This window comes from Bombina bombina, chromosome 1 (genome assembly GCF_027579735.1).
Source record: "Bombina bombina isolate aBomBom1 chromosome 1, aBomBom1.pri, whole genome shotgun sequence".
In the NCBI taxonomy this organism is placed as follows: domain Eukaryota; kingdom Metazoa; phylum Chordata; class Amphibia; order Anura; family Bombinatoridae; genus Bombina; species Bombina bombina.
In genome coordinates, this window is record NC_069499.1 from 1,480,433,372 (window position 1) to 1,480,450,696 (window position 17,325).

Here is a 17,325-nt window from a genome sequence, read left to right on the forward strand (position 1 = left end):
CTCCCGCCGCTAGGAGATATATGTATCTGATGATGCGCTTCTACCTCTAAGGCACTGGTGAAGCCAAGCCATGCAGCAAGGCTCCTTCCAGGAAGCACCTAAAACTACAGCTAAGGACTTACAACGACTAGGCCAACTAACCCGATCCCTGCCTTTCGCATCTAAAGACCAGCAACCTATTAGGAAGCCATCTGCCTGAATGACGCCAACAATATGTTGATTGTATAAACCTTTCAACAAAACAAAAAAGAGAGTGTTGGGAGGGTGGGAAACTTTCTCCTTGCAAAATCCCAGGCAGAAGAGGCCAGATTGTTCCAGAACTTCCCTTATTAGAGGTAAGCTTAAGACCTCCCCTAGCTTTGCAACATTGTTGCTACTACACTGCACTGGGATTTTCACTAACCTGTCATGCTCATCCCTTAACTCCATTACAGGAGACTCTGCTACCTTTCATTCCCCTAAGGGCTGATGCTGTATCTGGTAGTTCCAACCCCTTGTAAACACTTCTTTACCTTATATACTAACAAATAATCACACAACACAGAGAGCTGGGTTTAAAGACCATAACATGGTCATATTTATTAACAAATTGAATAACTTGACTTCAATGGAAGTCAGTAAATATTTAACCTGTGGCGGCATTCGAGGCCTAGTAAAAATTATCACTATTAACTCCATATGACCGGAGGTCGCAGCCAGGTGTTGTGGAATTGCAACTGCCAAGAGGGGGCAGCAAAGGCGGCCCCACCCCATTCTGTCTAGTAGGCACGGACGTCCTAAAGGATCTTCAGCCAGCAGACCCGCGGGACGGTGCCCCAGGTCACGACCTGAGGACAACACCCCCGCCCATTAGCCCGACTGTCACCTCTGCAGACTCCGCCCTCAATTGTTAAAGGCTACGACCTCCCGCCACAAGAGACAGGCACTCCCAACCGGGCTCTTGCCGCCACCAGCTAAATATGGCTAACCAAGGCACTTTTGAGGTCCGCCAAGATCGCCAGCCCTTCGTCAGACAGGTGCACCCCTTCTGGGTGATACAGCCCTTTTTTATCCGCTGAGACCTGCTCGTTTCGTACCACAAAACCGCCTACCTCTAACACTGCTCTACCCAGCTCCCTGTTCACTTTTTTTCAGACCCTGTAAGGCTTACAGTGTAAGCAACTCTAGGTGTGGGGAAATATCTCCAACGCAACCTGGGGATTATGTTGGACCAAGCCAACCTAACCCCCGGGAACGTCGTGCAAATCCACCTGACGTCGGACCTCATAACATTGATGAGGTCCAAAGACGGTGCGCATCCTAGGTCGTTACCCCCCATGTGGAGGAGGATAATGTGGGGCTGCCCCCATCTATGTCTAGCACTCTGGAGGAGGGCCGGAAAACCATCCCACTGTAAGCCTCTACGGCCCAACCACCATACTGATGCCTTTGACATCGGAAAACCCAGTTGCTGCCCTTCAGGAAGAGAGAGAGCCCTCAGGGCTGCCCAGTGCACGTATGAGTGCCCTATGATCCAGATTCGAGTAGGGCCCGTAGCCACACCTAAAACGGATTACAATGATTAAGGATCCAAACAAAGCAAAAACACAACCAGAAAAAACTGCAACGTGATAGCTAATTGTGTAGGCCCCCCACCCGCCCATTACACCTCTGCTGGCGGGCGCACGTACAATTTATAGCATTGGGACCTCCATCTACCCAGTCTGTGGATGTGTTCCCCCCTCCAGCCCAGCACCGCTGCATTGGTGGCAGCCCCTATCCGAAAGGAGTGTGGAGTGATTCTGCACTCCCCCAAACCTGCAGTGAGCACCACCTTCTTCAGCACTGCCGCAAATTGGTACCGGGACAGGTTGGACCCATCCGAATGCACCAAGAACTGAGATGAACCTTGCGTCTGCTGCGCCGTATAAGCCCGCGTCAGCGATACCGGGCAGGCACCCGAGGCTGAAGGGGTCAGGGTCAACCATGCCCCTCTCCCTTCCTGGTCCGTCTTTGAATGCAGGATAAACAATAACAGATTATCCCCGGCCCATTTGACATGGTCCAACTGCATTCCCGACTTGACCGCCTCCTTTGAGGCAGTGACCAACTCCCCCGGCCTAAGGGCTGCAAAGAATGCCGAAGAGAAAGTGCACTGGAACAGCTCCCTCTCTCTGGGCCCAATGCACACTTCAGCTATGGTGTTGAGAAACTTGGCTAGCCTGCACAACGTCACCGGCTCCCGGGCATCTCTCGCCCTGCCTTCTAACCTGCCCAAACCCTTAAGCACTTGACGTACCAAAAACCCCTTTGTGATGTTAGGCAATTCTAATAGGTTACAGAAAAAGGAGATAGCTGCTATCTTGTTAGCCATAGCCCCTTTAGAAATCCCCAGTCTGTTCCAACCGGCGAGCCATTTCAAGAACAACTCCCTAGGGGCTCCCTCTACTGCGGTGCCCTGCTCGTGACAATAACACCCCAGTGTTGTGAATAGGCCCTCCACGTATTCAGCGCCAGGGACGCCCACACCAGATGCCCTACAGAACTCAATGCCCCGCCAACTGCCTAATAGAGGGGGAACAAGGTAAGCCAGCTGCTGCCGCGTTGGGAGCCAGTCTGCGGAACTGCTCCCATTGGAACCTTGAAAGCGTGTCCGCCAGGGTGTTATTGACCCCGGGGACGTGCCTTGCAGCAAACTGAACATTGTATTGCCAGCACCTTAGCACCAGCTGGCGCAAGTATCTAACCACTATAGGCGATGAAGCAGGCAATCCATTTAAGGCAAACACTACGCTAGCATTGTCTGTCCAAAACACAATGAACCGCTCCATTGTCCATCAAGGTAAGCACCGTACCCGAATGCCCCTGCTGCAACCGTCAGCAGGTGCACTGTCTGACTGGAGGCCCTGGGGGCGCGCCAGAGCAGCGTGCCATTAAATTCCCGCAGAAAACGCTCCCATACCCTGAGGTCTTCCCGCATCTCTTCCGAGACGGTGACCCTACGCGCACCTTTGGGAATGGAAAGCAGCGCTTCCATCCTCCTATTGGACGCGCGACCCATGAGTATGATTTTGCATGCAAAATTGAGCAGTCCTAGTACTGATTGCAGTTCCCTCATGGGCATTCTCCTCGCCACCATCGCATTGCGCACTGCTGTGAGCATGGCATTCATTTTGTCAGTGGGAAGATGACATAGCCTTGCAGCAGTGTCTATCTCGATCCCCAAGTAAGTGAGTCTCGTACAGGGGCCCTGCGTCTTATCCTCAGCCAGTGGCACGCCGAATTGCGCCATTAATCCCCTCATTACTGTCATGAGCCGGTCGCATTCCCGAGTTTCCGCGCCGCCTACCAGCAGAAAATCATCAAGGTAGTGGGCGACCACTCCCCCGCCTGTGGCTGTCACAATCACCCAATGCAGAAACGTGCTAAATTCCTCGAAGTAAGCACAGGAGAGCGAGCAACCCATGGGCAGGCATTTATCAATGAAATAACTGCCTTCAAATTTACACCCCATCAACCTGAATGAGGAGGGGTGTAAGGGGAGTAGCCGAAAGGCGGACTCGATGTCCATCTTGGCTAGCAGCGCGCCCGGCCCCGCTGCTATCACCAACTCCAATGCCTGATCAAAGGATTGATATGACACCGAGCTTATCATCGGGTCTATTGCGTCATTGACAGATGCGCCTTTCGGGTATGACAGGTGTTGTATCAAGCAAAATTTCCCCAGGTCCTTCTTAGGGACCACCCCCAGTGGTGAAATAACCAGCGCGGGGATGGGAGGCCTTTCAAATGGACCTGCAAACCTCCCAAGGGCAATTTCCTTACCCAATTTCACTCTTATCTCCCCCGGCATCTCGTATATGCCGACTTTAAATTCCTGTGTGAGGCAGACAAGACCACCACCCCCATGGTTGGTATCCTAAAGCCTTCACTGATCCCCTCCAGGAGTCGGCTAGCTGCCTCCCTGTCAGTGTAGGCCGCCAACCAAGGCCTAATTGCGTCCAGCCTCAGGGGTGTTGGAGCTCTTTTGTCCAACTCCCCCCTTATTTGTCCCGCGGTAAGCTCCACTCTCTCTCTGCTTCGGGCAGTCACAGCCTGGATGTTGTCCACCGCAGTACATGCAGGCGTGACGAAAGGAGCAGGATGTCCCTTTATCACACTGCTTCTCGTTGTACCACCAACACTCTCTGCCCCGCCGCTTGACTAGACCTTGGGGCCTAGGGGGCCCTGCGCGCGTAATCGACCCCCCCCCCTTCTCAGGGACAAGTAGGGACCATAGGTCCAAGTCCTTGACCCCAAAATAAAGTACAGGGTTCCCGACCATTTTCCTCCTGAATCGTATGCTCTCCACATGCCTTCCCCATATCTGTTATAAATGCATTCTATCACATCGAATACTTAATCACGTCCACGGTGGCCTCCGGCCTCTGTTCTATGTAACAGGAGGAGAAGACCCGGAAGCACCGCCTCCATTCTTCGAACGTATCTGGACGCTGGAACTTTTTAGGTCCAGTATCATGCTCGTTGCGCTCCTTGTCGCTCTGTGCTTCCAGGGACAGCTCGAACATGTTCACATATTTGTGATCACGAATTTTCTGCACCGTCTTGGGCTTCAGATGTGCATGAAGGCAGTGTATCTTGCAGGGGTATGAATCCCCCTGCAGTGCCAATTTTCTCACACTAACCGCTTGTTCCTGCACCTGTCCTGTGCTAGCCCCCTCCGCAGTGCTGCTCGCGGAGGCCGCAGAGACGATCTGCCCTGCTGGCAGCATCGAATGCTCCACGCTACCTGGAACTCTAGCCTGATTTCGCTCTGCAACTAGAAGCTTCAGCATCCTAAACAGGCGACGCTGGCCCTTACTATTAAGCCCTAGCTTCCTCCCCCCATCTGAGTCTGAATCAGTGCTATAGTCGGTGTCAATGGTGTGTGACATTTGCAATAAATTTCTCTCACCAGCTGCAGAGGTGGAAGGTGCCGTCGATTCGGATGCTGCTCCTGCTGATCCTCTTCCTGCTGTTTGCACGGCTGTCCCCGCTCCTGCTGCGCTGGAGGTCTCAAGCACTGGCGCTGAAGCCATTGTGTCCTGTAAGGAAGAAGCAAACAAGAGCGGAGTATCCAGGCCTGCCACATGTCCCCCTTGACTGCCGCCCCTAAGGGGGGTAGATGTGCAAGCCCCGGCCCTAATAGGAACCACATTTGCACCCTCCACATCATGATCCCCACACCATTCATCCAGTGCCTCTGACTGGGTGGTCATGACCCTGGAGCTGCGCACTGCTTCAGCACCTGCGTGCTTACCCCTCTCTGCATTTGCCCTAGAGCTGCGCAGCACCCCTGCGCCTCCCTGCTGCATAATTTGCACATTTTCAACATCCGCTGCCACACTCTCCCCTGGTTGCTGCTCATGATGTGCACAACCAGGGGCCCCCAATTGTACTCTCTGACTCCCCCTTTGAGCGCTGCATGCCCCCACATACTCATGTCTGCCAAACTTGGGCCCCCTGAGCCTCCCCCTTTGCAAGCCATGCCCCCCATACATTACTGGCATCCTATTCCCAGGCCCTAAGGCTGCAGAGCATTGCGCAGCGGAGCAGGCCTGCCTGGATACTCCCCACTCACCTGTGGCGAGTACCCGGCTAGGCCTCTTTCTGGCCCCTGGAGCTCCTCTTGCCGATCCCTGTTCCGGCCGTCTGCCCGCAGTGACACCAGAAGTGACGTCACGCGCGGCAGACGTCAAACCGGAAGTGGGCGCGGCTGACGCTATGCCACAACCGGAGCCTGCGTTAGAGGTAGCAGGCTCCGACTGAGCCACCAATGATGTGCTGGGGCCTGGACCGGAAGGGGTGGTAGGCTGGTGGGAGGGAGAAGGCCCCGACAGCGCCGCAGACTGCGCCACCAATGATGCATCCGGATCAGGCCCAGAAGGCCCAGCCGGATGTTGAGAGACACTAGGCTCCAACAATGCAGGGGGCACCACCGGAGGCAGAAGGGCAGCAGTAAGAGCCTTAAACAGGCCCACAACAGCTGCCACCTCCTGGGACATACCGGAGGCCATAAGGGCCCCTAGGCTGGCTTCCATTGCCCTATCTAATTGTGAGGGCACCCCCTCAGCCCCTGCATCCACCCTGCCTGGAACCATAACAGTATCAGGCCTGGCGGATGCAGGCCCGGAGGGTGTTACAATTGCAGGGGTAACATGTCTGGGTGGAATGGAAGAGGTTAATGGCCTGTTTTTCACCGGAGTTGGTGGCACAACGTCCTCAACCTCTTCTTCTCTTCTAGGTGCTCTTCGCAAGGATCTCCCTGCCGTCTCCCTGAAGCGAATTGGCACAGCAGCACTTCTCCTGGAACGAGACATCTTCGCTGGAAGGATGGCACAGAAACTTTCTCCTTGTAAAATCTCAGGCAGAAGATGCCAGATTGTTCCAGAACTTCCCTTATAAGAGGTAAGCTTAAGAACTCCCCTAGCTTTGCAACATTGTTGCTACTACACTGCACTGGGATTTTCACTAACCTGTCATGCTCATCCCTTAACTCCATTACAGGAGACTCTGCTACCTTTCATTCCCTTTGTTTGTAAATATGGTGCTAATGGTGTCAGAACATGGAGACTATATGATGGAGAGAATGATAGAAGAATGAAATAGGTGAAAGTGACAAGCTATGAAAGCTAGAAATAATACAGGAGGAAAAAAAAATCATTGGACTTAAATTATAGGGGTCAATTTATTAAAGTATGGCGGACATGATACGCTGTAGCATATCATGTCTGTAAGACATCGCTGAATACGGACAGCATATGCTGTCCATATTCAGCATTGCACAAGCAGTTCTAGTGAACTCCTTGTGCAATACCGCCCCCTGCAGATTCACGGCTAGCAGGGAGTGTCAATCAGTACGCAGCTTAAGAGGGGGCATATGAGTTAAGGAGCAGCGGTCTATAGACCGCTGCTTCTTAACTCCTGTTTCTGGCGAGCCTAAAGGCTCGCACAGAAACAGGGTGAATTGGCCCAATTCGGCCAATAATAAATTGACCCCATAGACACTTGTTTGACTGATGAGTCATATTGTTAAGATAAATTTGTGCTTGAAATTCATAGCATCTTGCTTACCCTATCTCTTTTAGTGTTTTGTAAGCGTGGATTACTGCAATTCATATACATAGTTCTGTTACGTGTCCCAATGGGTGTTTCAGGGTGTTTTAGAGTCTTGTCAGCAAGTGGAAAGAACTCCCTCAGTGTGAAAATCTCACAAAACAAATGAGACAATAGTGTCATAGGGCCTGATATTCAAAATTTTGCCTATCAGCCGAGATATTCTCGTTGGTACAGCGAGGCTCTTAAAAACAATTTGTCGGTACAGCGAGGCTCTTAAAAAAAATTGGAAACACAAATTTTAACTTGATATATGTTTATGTTGCTATGTAGTGTTCTTTATGTGAAACAGACACCCCTACATTACAATACAAAGGCTAAAAAAAATCCAAAGCATTTTGCGCAATTTCTCTCCATGCTGGCGAGGTCATGAATATCAGGACCCATAAAGAGATGAGAGACAATAACAGCCCCCATGCAAATAACAGACACAATCCCTCTATAATATTATGACAAAGAACATGTTTTCTTTTGGTTTTCTTATTATATTTATGATTTTTCTAATGCAGAAGTTACACACGGATACTATTTGGGTGGGATCCCACTTCTTTAACTTTATACCCCACCTGCGTTCGTTGAATGCAAATCCCACTCCTACAATATTTTTTTTCAAGAGGAATACTCCTTACCTTAAATATTAAAAGGAAAAAATAACATAGGTTTTCCAGTAAGTGTACCATTCCAGCTGGTCCTTACGAAAGCAGAACAAATAAACATTATAAAAGTAATGGGCTAGGAGAGGCAGCATTGGGAAGTACTGAAAACAGAGAGAACAGGAGGAAAAAGGTGCTGAGTGTTTCTTTTTATAGGCACGCACGCTGCGCCAAAGATTTCCCAGCCTAAAATAGAGCTTAGGGCGCAGCTAGATCCCCTTCCAACTCAGAGTGAAAATTCTGAAATATACTATGATATAATTCTGCTATAAATATGCAGTTTTGCTAGTACTGTAAAATCCACCTTTTCATTGCTGGAACGTCTTCTCTTCTCAAAGGGGTTAATTTGCTTTACCAAGGACAAAACAGAAAGTAAGTGGGAGGAATTTAAAGGTACATAAAAGTTTAAAAATAAAATGCTATTTCTTGTTAGAACATGTTGGGCTACTTTACAAACACAATCTCATGCGCAGAATAGTGCTAAATCTGGTGTTACAAGCGGATGGTTAACAATTTTAATCAGAGCATCTTAACGCAATGAAAACTATTTTAACGTGCAGCATACTTTTAGTGGATAGTTCTGGAAGTGCTATTTGTTAGCTCAAACAAAGTGTAGGGAGCGTATGCGAGGGGAACGAAATAAGAGATGGGCTTCTGGGCTGGTAATGGTTAAATGGGTTGGATGCTTTTCGTGGTGTAGGAACGCCCTGAGCGGGATACAAGCTCACTATTGGTGTAGGTGCACAAAGGGGGGGGAGTGGCTTCAGATCAGGTATATAAGGTGAGGTACAACGAGAGGTACTTAAATTAACCTTTGTCTTTTGTTTTCACAGGAAGCACGCTCACAGCACGTGAATTTGGAAGATGACGACAAGGAATAGGAAAATTCCAAAAAGATACCTGGACGATGGGGAATCCGTTTGGAGAACCAGGGCCCTGCAGGTGCAGAGGAAGTTGCAAAGAATGAAGAAGGACAAAGCGGGGCAAAAGCCAGCGGAAGATGCATCGACGGACAGTGCAGTGATTCCTTAACAGCAACCGGTCGTAAGATCAGATACGGAGCTGGTAAATGAGGGAGGAGGTCCAGCCCAATACAGGTCCCAGTATAGCAGGTTACATGATGGGCATGGGGGGGGGGTTAGGCAGTGATTCCGGCGAGTCGCAGGAGAGCATTGGGGTTCCTCAATGCTTTAATTCGCCCCACCGACTTTCCCAGGGGGAGCATTCCGCTGGCCCAGGGTGACAGGCAGGGCCCTCAGCAGCATGGGGAATGAGCGGTCGAGGAATCCAAGATGGCCGTGGGGTGGGGCGGTTGCGCACAGGGCGTGCATCAGCATTGGATAATGATGTCACGGATAATGATGTCACAGCACTGCGTTGCCGTTGGGTTTACATTGTAAACGATACAGTGATTTGGGGCCTAGCAGTCGCGCTCAGCGAGCGAGTTTGGCGGTGCTCTCTGCCAGTAGCCAGTGATAGGGGCCCAGGTGGGTGGCGCAATTATGGCTGGGATAGCGAGGTGGCCTGGCAGGACAGGGGCCCGTACGGATGCAAGGGGAGGCAGGAGTATGGGGATAGATGGCGCTGCAGTCCCGGTGGGCCGATTGCATTTTATGAGGAAGGGTGGAAGAACAGGAGATTTAGGGACACAAGAGAGGGCGGTCCATCCAGGATGGAAGAAAGGCAAGTTAGCAAGTACAGGGAACCTGGGCATTTTGGTAACTTCAAAAGGGGAAGCGAAGCACTAGGAAGACCAGTGAAGAGAACAAGGCAGTCAGGAGGGGGCAGGTCTAGGATAATTAGGGACATGGAGGGGAATACCTACATAATGATGGACCCAGAGGAGCCAGTAGGGGACACGGTAGGCAGTAGTAGCAAGGGAGGCAGGGAGGAGAGGAGGGGGGATCACAAAAATCAAAAATAAAAGGCAATTGATAGTAATTATGTTATTGCTTTACAGAGTGCTGGGGAGCAGAGAGCTAAGGAAGGACGAGCGGTGGCAGCAACCAACAGTATGGAGTCCTTGGAAGCAGAATCTGGTCAGAGAGCTGGGACAATGGCAACGCAGCAGAAGAAAGGAGCTGTGGTATCAAATAATGCGGGGAGTTACGGCACACAGAAACCTTAACAGGGTAAGCGGATGATATGTAGAAACAATAACATAACTGAGAGCTCCTCTGATTTTGAGTCTGATGATGATAAGGGCAAGGGCGATGGTTGTGATAAGATACTAAAAATAGTAAGAAAGATTTACGCAAAGCAAGGAAAAGGGGAGGCAAAGGAAATGGTAAGGGAGGCTGCTGCGGGAGAGATGGAGGATTTTAACATAGATGATGAGGTCACAGGGACCTTATTATTACTGCTGACCACTCACTTGAAAGCAAAATTAATAGCCAGGGCACAAAAAACAGAATTTATGCTTACCTGATAAATTACTTTCTCCAACGGTGTGTCCGGTCCACGGCGTCATCCTTACTTGTGGGATATTCTCTTCCCCAACAGGAAATGGCAAAGAGTCCCAGCAAAGCTGGTCACATGATCCCTCCTAGGCTCCGCCCACCCCAGTCATTCGACCGACGGACAGGAGGAAATATATATAGGAGAAACCATATGATACCGTGGTGACTGTAGTTAGAGAAAATAATTCATCAGACCTGATTAAAAAACCAGGGAGGGCCGTGGACCGGACACACCGTTGGAGAAAGTAATTTATCAGGTAAGCATAAATTCTGTTTTCTCCAACATTGGTGTGTCCGGTCCACGGCGTCATCCTTACTTGTGGGAACCAATACCAAAGCTTTAGGACACGGATGAAGGGAGGGAGCAAATCAGGTCACCTAAATGGAAGGCACCACGGCTTGCAAAACCTTTCTCCCAAAAATAGCCTCCGAAGAAGCAAAAGTATCAAATTTGTAAAATTGGGCAAAAGTGTGCAGTGAAGACCAAGTCGCTGCCTTACATATCTGGTCAACAGAAGCCTCGTTCTTGAAGGCCCATGTGGAAGCCACAGCCCTAGTGGAGTGAGCTGTGATTCTTTCAGGAGGCTGCCGTCCGGCAGTCTCATAAGCCAATCGGATAATACTTTTAAGCCAAAAGGAAAGAGAGGTAGAAGTCGCTTTTTGACCTCTCCTTTTACCAGAATAAACAACAAACAAGGAAGATGTTTGTCTGAAATCTTTAGTAGCCTCTAAATAGAATTTTAGAGCACGGACTACGTCCAAATTGTGTAACAAACGTTCCTTCTTTGAAACTGGATTCGGACACAAAGAAGGTACAACTATCTCCTGGTTAATATTTTTGTTGGAAACAACTTTCGGAAGAAAACCAGGCTTAGTACGCAAAACCACCTTATCTGCATGGAACACCAGATAGGGCGGAGAACACTGCAGAGCAGATAACTCTGAAACTCTTCTAGCAGAAGAAATTGCAACCAAAAACAAAACTTTCCAAGATAATAACTTAATATCTACGGAATGTAAAGGTTCAAACGGAACCCCTTGAAGAACTGAAAGAACTAGATTTAGACTCCAGGGAGGAGTCAAAGGTCTGTAAACAGGCTTGATCCTAACCAGAGCCTGAACAAATGCTTGAACATCTGGCACAGCTGCCAGTCTTTTGTGAAGTAAAACAGATAAAGCAGAGATCTGTCCCTTCAGAGAACTTGCAGATAATCCTTTCTCCAAACCTTCTTGTAGAAAGGATAGAATCTTAGGAATTTTTATCTTGTTCCATGGGAATCCTTTAGATTCACACCAACAGATATATTTTTTCCATATTTTATGGTAAATTTTTCTAGTTACAGGCTTTCTAGCCTGAATCAGAGTATCTATTACAGAATCTGAAAACCCACGCTTTGATAAAATCAAGCGTTCAATCTCCAAGCCGTCAGTGGGAGGGAAACCAGATTCGGATGTTCGAATGGACCCTGAACAAGAAGGTCCTGTCTCAAAGGTAGCTTCCATGGTGGAGACAATGACATATTCACCAGGTCTGCATACCAAGTCCTGCGTGGCCACGCAAGAGCTATCAAGATCACCGAGGCCCTCTCCTGATTGATCCTGGCTACCAGCCTGGGGATGAGAGGAAACGGTGGGAATACATAAGCTAGGTTGAAGGTCCAAGGTGCTACTAGTGCATCTACTAGAGTCGCCTTGGGATCCCTGGATCTGGACCCGTATTAAGGAACCTTGAAGTTCTGACGAGACGCCATCAGATCCATGTCTGGAATGCCCCATAATTGAGTTATTTGGGCAAAGATTTCCGGATGGAGTTCCCACTCCCCCGGATGGAATGTCTGACGACTCAGAAAATCCGCTTCCCAATTTTCCACTCCTGGGATGTGGATCGCAGACAAGTGGCAGGAGTGATCCTCCGCCCATTGAATTATCTTGGTCACTTCTTTCATCGCCAGGGAACTCCTTGTTCCCCCCTGATGATTGATATATGCAACGGTCGTCATGTTGTCTGACTGAAACCTTATGAATTTGGCCTTTGCTAGTTGTGGCCACGCAAGAGCTATCAAGATCACTGAGGCCCTCTCCTGATTGATCCTGGCTACCAGCCTGGGGATGAGAGGAAACGGTGGGAATACATAAGCTAGGTTGAAGGTCCAAGGTGCTACTAGTGCATCTACTAGAGTCGCCTTGGGATCCCTGGATCTGGACCCGTAGCAAGGAACCTTGAAGTTCTGACGAGACGCCATCAGATCCATGTCTGGAATGCCCCATAATTGAGTTATTTGGGCAAAGATTTCCGGATGGAGTTCCCACTCCCCCGGATGGAATGTCTGACGACTCAGAAAATCCGCTTCCCAATTTTCCACTCCTGGGATGTGGATCGCAGACAAGTGGCAGGAGTGATCCTCCGCCCATTGAATTATCTTGGTCACTTCTTTCATCGCCAGGGAACTCCTTGTTCCCCCCTGATGATTGATATATGCAACGGTCGTCATGTTGTCTGACTGAAACCTTATGAATTTGGCCTTTGCTAGTTGAGGCCAAGCTCTGAGAGCATTGAATATCGCTCTCAGTTCCAGAATGTTTATCGGGAGAAGAGACTCTTCCCGAGACCATAGACCCTGAGCTTTCAGGGATTCCCAGACCGCGCCCCAGCCCACTAGGCTGGCGTCGGTCATGACAATGACCCACTCTGGTCTGCGGAAGCTCATTCCCTGTGACAGATTGTCCAGGGTCAGCCACCAACGGAGTGAATCTCTGGTCTTTTGATCTACTTGAATCGTCGGAGACAAGTCTGTATAATCCCCATTCCACTGTCTGAGCATGCACAGTTGTAATGGTCTTAGATGAATTCGTGCAAAAGGAACTATGTCCATTGTTGCAACCATCAATCCTATTACTTCCATGCACTGCGCTATGGAAGGACGAGGAACAGAATGAAGTACTTGACAAGAGCTTAGAAGTTTTGATTTTCTGACCTCTGTCAGAAAAATCCTCATTTCTAAGGAATCTATTATTGTTCCCAAGAAGGGAACTCTTGTTGACGGGGACAGAGAACTTTTTTCTTTGTTCACCTTCCATCCGTAAGATCTGAGAAAGGCTAGGACGATGTCCGTCTGAGCCTTTGCTTTTGACAGGGACGACGCTTGAATCAGGATGTCGTCCAAGTAAGGTACTACTGCAATGCCCCTTGGTCTTAGAACCGCTAGAAGGTACCCTAGTACCTTTGTGAAAATCCTTGGAGCAGTGGCTAATCCGAATGGAAGTGCCACAAACTGGTAATGCTTGTCCAGAAAAGCGAACCTTAGGAACTGATGATGTTCCTTGTGGATAGGAATATGTAGGTACGCATCCTTTAAATCCACGGATCCTGGATAGTAGGTAGGATCGTTCGAATAGTTTCCATTTTGAACGATGGTACCCTGAGAAATTTGTTTAGGATCTTTAGATCCAAAATTGGTCTGAATGTTCCCTCTTTTTTGGGAACTATGAACAGATTGGAATAAAATCCCATTCCTTGTTCTCTTATTGGAACTGGATGTATCACTCCCATCTTTAACAGGTCTTCTACACAATGTAAGAATGCCTGTCTCTTTATTTGGTTTGAAGATAATTGAGACCTGTGGAACCTTCCCCTTGGGGGTAGTTCCTTGAATTCCAGGAGATAACCTTGAGAAACTATTTCTAGCGCCCAAGGATCCTGAACATCTCTTGCCCAAGCCTGAGCAAAGAGAGAAAGTCTGCCCCCACTAGATCCGGTCCCGGATCGGGGGCTATCCCTTCATGCTGTTTTGGTAGCAGTGGTAGGCTTCTTGGCCTGCTTACCCTTGTTCCAGCCTTGCATTGGTTTCCAGGCTGGTTTGGGTTGTGAAGTATTACCCTCTTGCTTAGAGGATACAGAATTAGAGACTGGTCCGTTTCTGCGAAAGGGACGAAAATTAGGCTTATTTTTAGCCTTAAAAGACCTATCCTGTGGGAGGGCGTGGCCCTTTCCCCCAGTGATGTCTGAAATAATCTCTTTCAAATCAGGTCCAAATAATGTTTTACCTTTGAAAGGAATGTTAAGCAATTTTGTCTTGGAAGACACATCCGCTGAGCAAGACTTTAGCCAAAGCGCTCTGCGCGCCACGATAGCAAACCCTGAATTTTTCGCCGCTAATCTAGCTAATTGCAAAGCGGCATCTAAAACAAAAGAGTTAGCCAATTTAAGTGCTTGAACTCTGTCCATAACCTCCTCATACGAAGATTCTTTACTGAGCGATTTTTCTAGTTCCTCGAACCAGAAACACGCTGCCGTAGTGACAGGAACAATGCATGAAATTGGTTGTAGAAGGTAACCTTGCTGTACAAAAATCTTTTTAAGCAAACCCTCTAATTTCTTATCCATAGGATCTTTGAAAGCACAACTATCTTCGATAGGAATAGTAGTGCGTTTGTTTAGAGTAGAAACCGCCCCCTCGACCTTGGGGACTGTCTGCCATAAGTCCTTTCTGGGGTCGACTATAGGAAATAATTTCTTAAATATAGGGGGGGGGGGGGACAAAAGGTATGCCGGGCCTTTCCCACTCTTTATTTACTATGTCCGCCACCCGCTTGGGTATAGGAAAAGCGTCGGGGGGAACCGGAACCTCTAGGAACTTGTCCATCTTACATAATTTCTCTGGAATGACCAAATTGTCACAATCATCCAGGGTAGATAACACCTCCTTAAGCAGTGCGCGGAGATGTTCTAATTTAAATTTAAATGTCACAACATCAGGTTCAGCTTGATGAGAAATTTTTCCTGAATCTGAAATTTCTCCATCAGACAAAACCTCCCTCATGGCCCCTTGAGATTGGTGTGAGGGTATGTCAGAACAGTTATCATCAGCGTCCTCTTGCTCTTCAGTGTTTAAAACAGAGCAATCGCGCTTTCTCTGATAAGTAGGCATTTTGGATAAAAGATTTGCTATGGAGTTATCCATTACAGCCGTTAATTGTTGCATGGTAATAAGTATTGGCGCACTAGATGTACTAGGGGCCTCCTGTGTGGGCATAACTGGTGTAGACACAGTAGGGGATGATGTAGTATCATGTTTACTCCCCTCACTTGAGGAATCATCTTGGGCAATATCATTATCTGTGGCATTACTGTCCTTACTTTGTTTGGACACTATGGCACAATTATCACATAAATTTAAATGGGGAGACACATTGGCTTTCATAGATTTAGAACATAGCTTATCTGATGGTACAGACATGTTAAACAGGCTTAAACTTGTCAACAAAGCACAAAAAACGTTTTAAAATAAAACCGTTACTGTCACTTTAAATTTCAAACTGAAAACACTTTATTACTGAATGTGTGAAAAAGTATGAAGGAATTGTTCAAAATTCACCAAAATTTCACCACAGTGTCTTAAAGCATTAAAAGTATTGCACACCAAATTTCAGAGCTTTAACCCTTAAATTAACGGAACCGGAGCCGTTTTTACATTTAACCCCTATACAGTCCCAGCTATATGCTTTGCTGAGACCCAACCAAGCCCAGAGGGGAATACGATACCAAATGATGCATTCTATAAGCTTTTTCAGTGATTCTTAGCTCCTGACACATGCATCTGCATGCCTTGCTCTCCAAAAACAACTGCGCATTAATGGCGCGAAAATGAGGCTCTGTCTATAACTAGAAAGGCCCCCATCTGAAAAAGGTGTCCAACACAGTGCCTGCCGTTTTTCTAAACGTTCCCCAAGATTATATACCAATAATTAGTTAGAATCTGCATAATATGCCTAGTAAAGCAATCGTTTTAGCCCAGAAAAATGTCTACCAGTTTTTAAGCCCTTTTTGAAGCCCTTTATTCTTTTATGTTTAACTAAGAAAATGGCTTACCGGTCCCCATGAGGGGAAATGACAGCCTTCCAGCATTACATGGTCTTGTTAGAAATATGGCTAGTCATACCTTAAGCAGAAAAGTCTGCTAACTGTTTCCCCCAACTGAAGTTACTTCATCTCAACAGTCCTGTGTGGAAACAGCAATCGATTTTAGTTACTGTCTGCTAAAATCATCTTCCTCTTACAAACAGAAATCTTCATCCTTTTCTGTTTCAGAGTAAATAGTACATACCAGCACTATTTTAAAATAACAAACACTTGATAGAAGAATAAAACTACATTTAAACACCAAAAAACTCTTAACCATCTCCGTGGAGATGTTGCCTGTGCAACGGCAAAGAGAATGACTGGGGTGGGCGGAGCCTAGGAGGGATCATGTGACCAGCTTTGCTGGGACTCTTTGCCATTTCCTGTTGGGGAAGAGAATATCCCACAAGTAAGGATGACGCCGTGGACCGGACACACCAATGTTGGAGAAAGGTAAATTTGGATCCTGTGGCATACACTAGCCTAGAGTGATGATACTACTGGGCGGGCTATGCCATGGGTTCTCCTTCCCCCTCCTGCTCTGCCACGGGGGGTTTATGGTACCCCCATTATACGTGGGACTCAAAGTTCATATTGTGTGCAAATGCTGGTGCATTTTCTGAGAATTATGATATTTGTTTACGTTGGCAAATTTTTGCTCTCCAATTCTAAAACTGCCACTTGTTGGCAAAAATTCATTAAATAGTGACCTTTTCATTTTTCACCAAAATTACAGTGTCCGTGTGATTATTTCAGGGTAATACATGGGGTAATCAGGGAGGGTAAATAGGTCATGGGTAATATTAAGCGAATAGAAGCCTTCAAGACCTCATTGCGCTGGTGTTACAATACTTCTGAAAAATCTAAAGCTTTTTGAAACATGAAGTAATCCATTTTTATTAATAGTATTTCACAGAACGACATGAAGAAATCCACTATTTGCACACCTCTCTAAAAATATTCATCAAGATTTTTACTGCACATTCTCACAGAGGTTTTTATGTGACTGATTTACACACCAGCGTTATCCGCCATGCAGATGTTAGTGTGTCCTATTGCATATCATATCACAATAACGGTGAAGGTGGAGTCTCATCCAAGTCCATGTGCTGGTGTCATTCGGATGTGTGGTAATGAGTCAGGTGTGAACAGATTATATGTTTGGAGATCAAAAAGGACA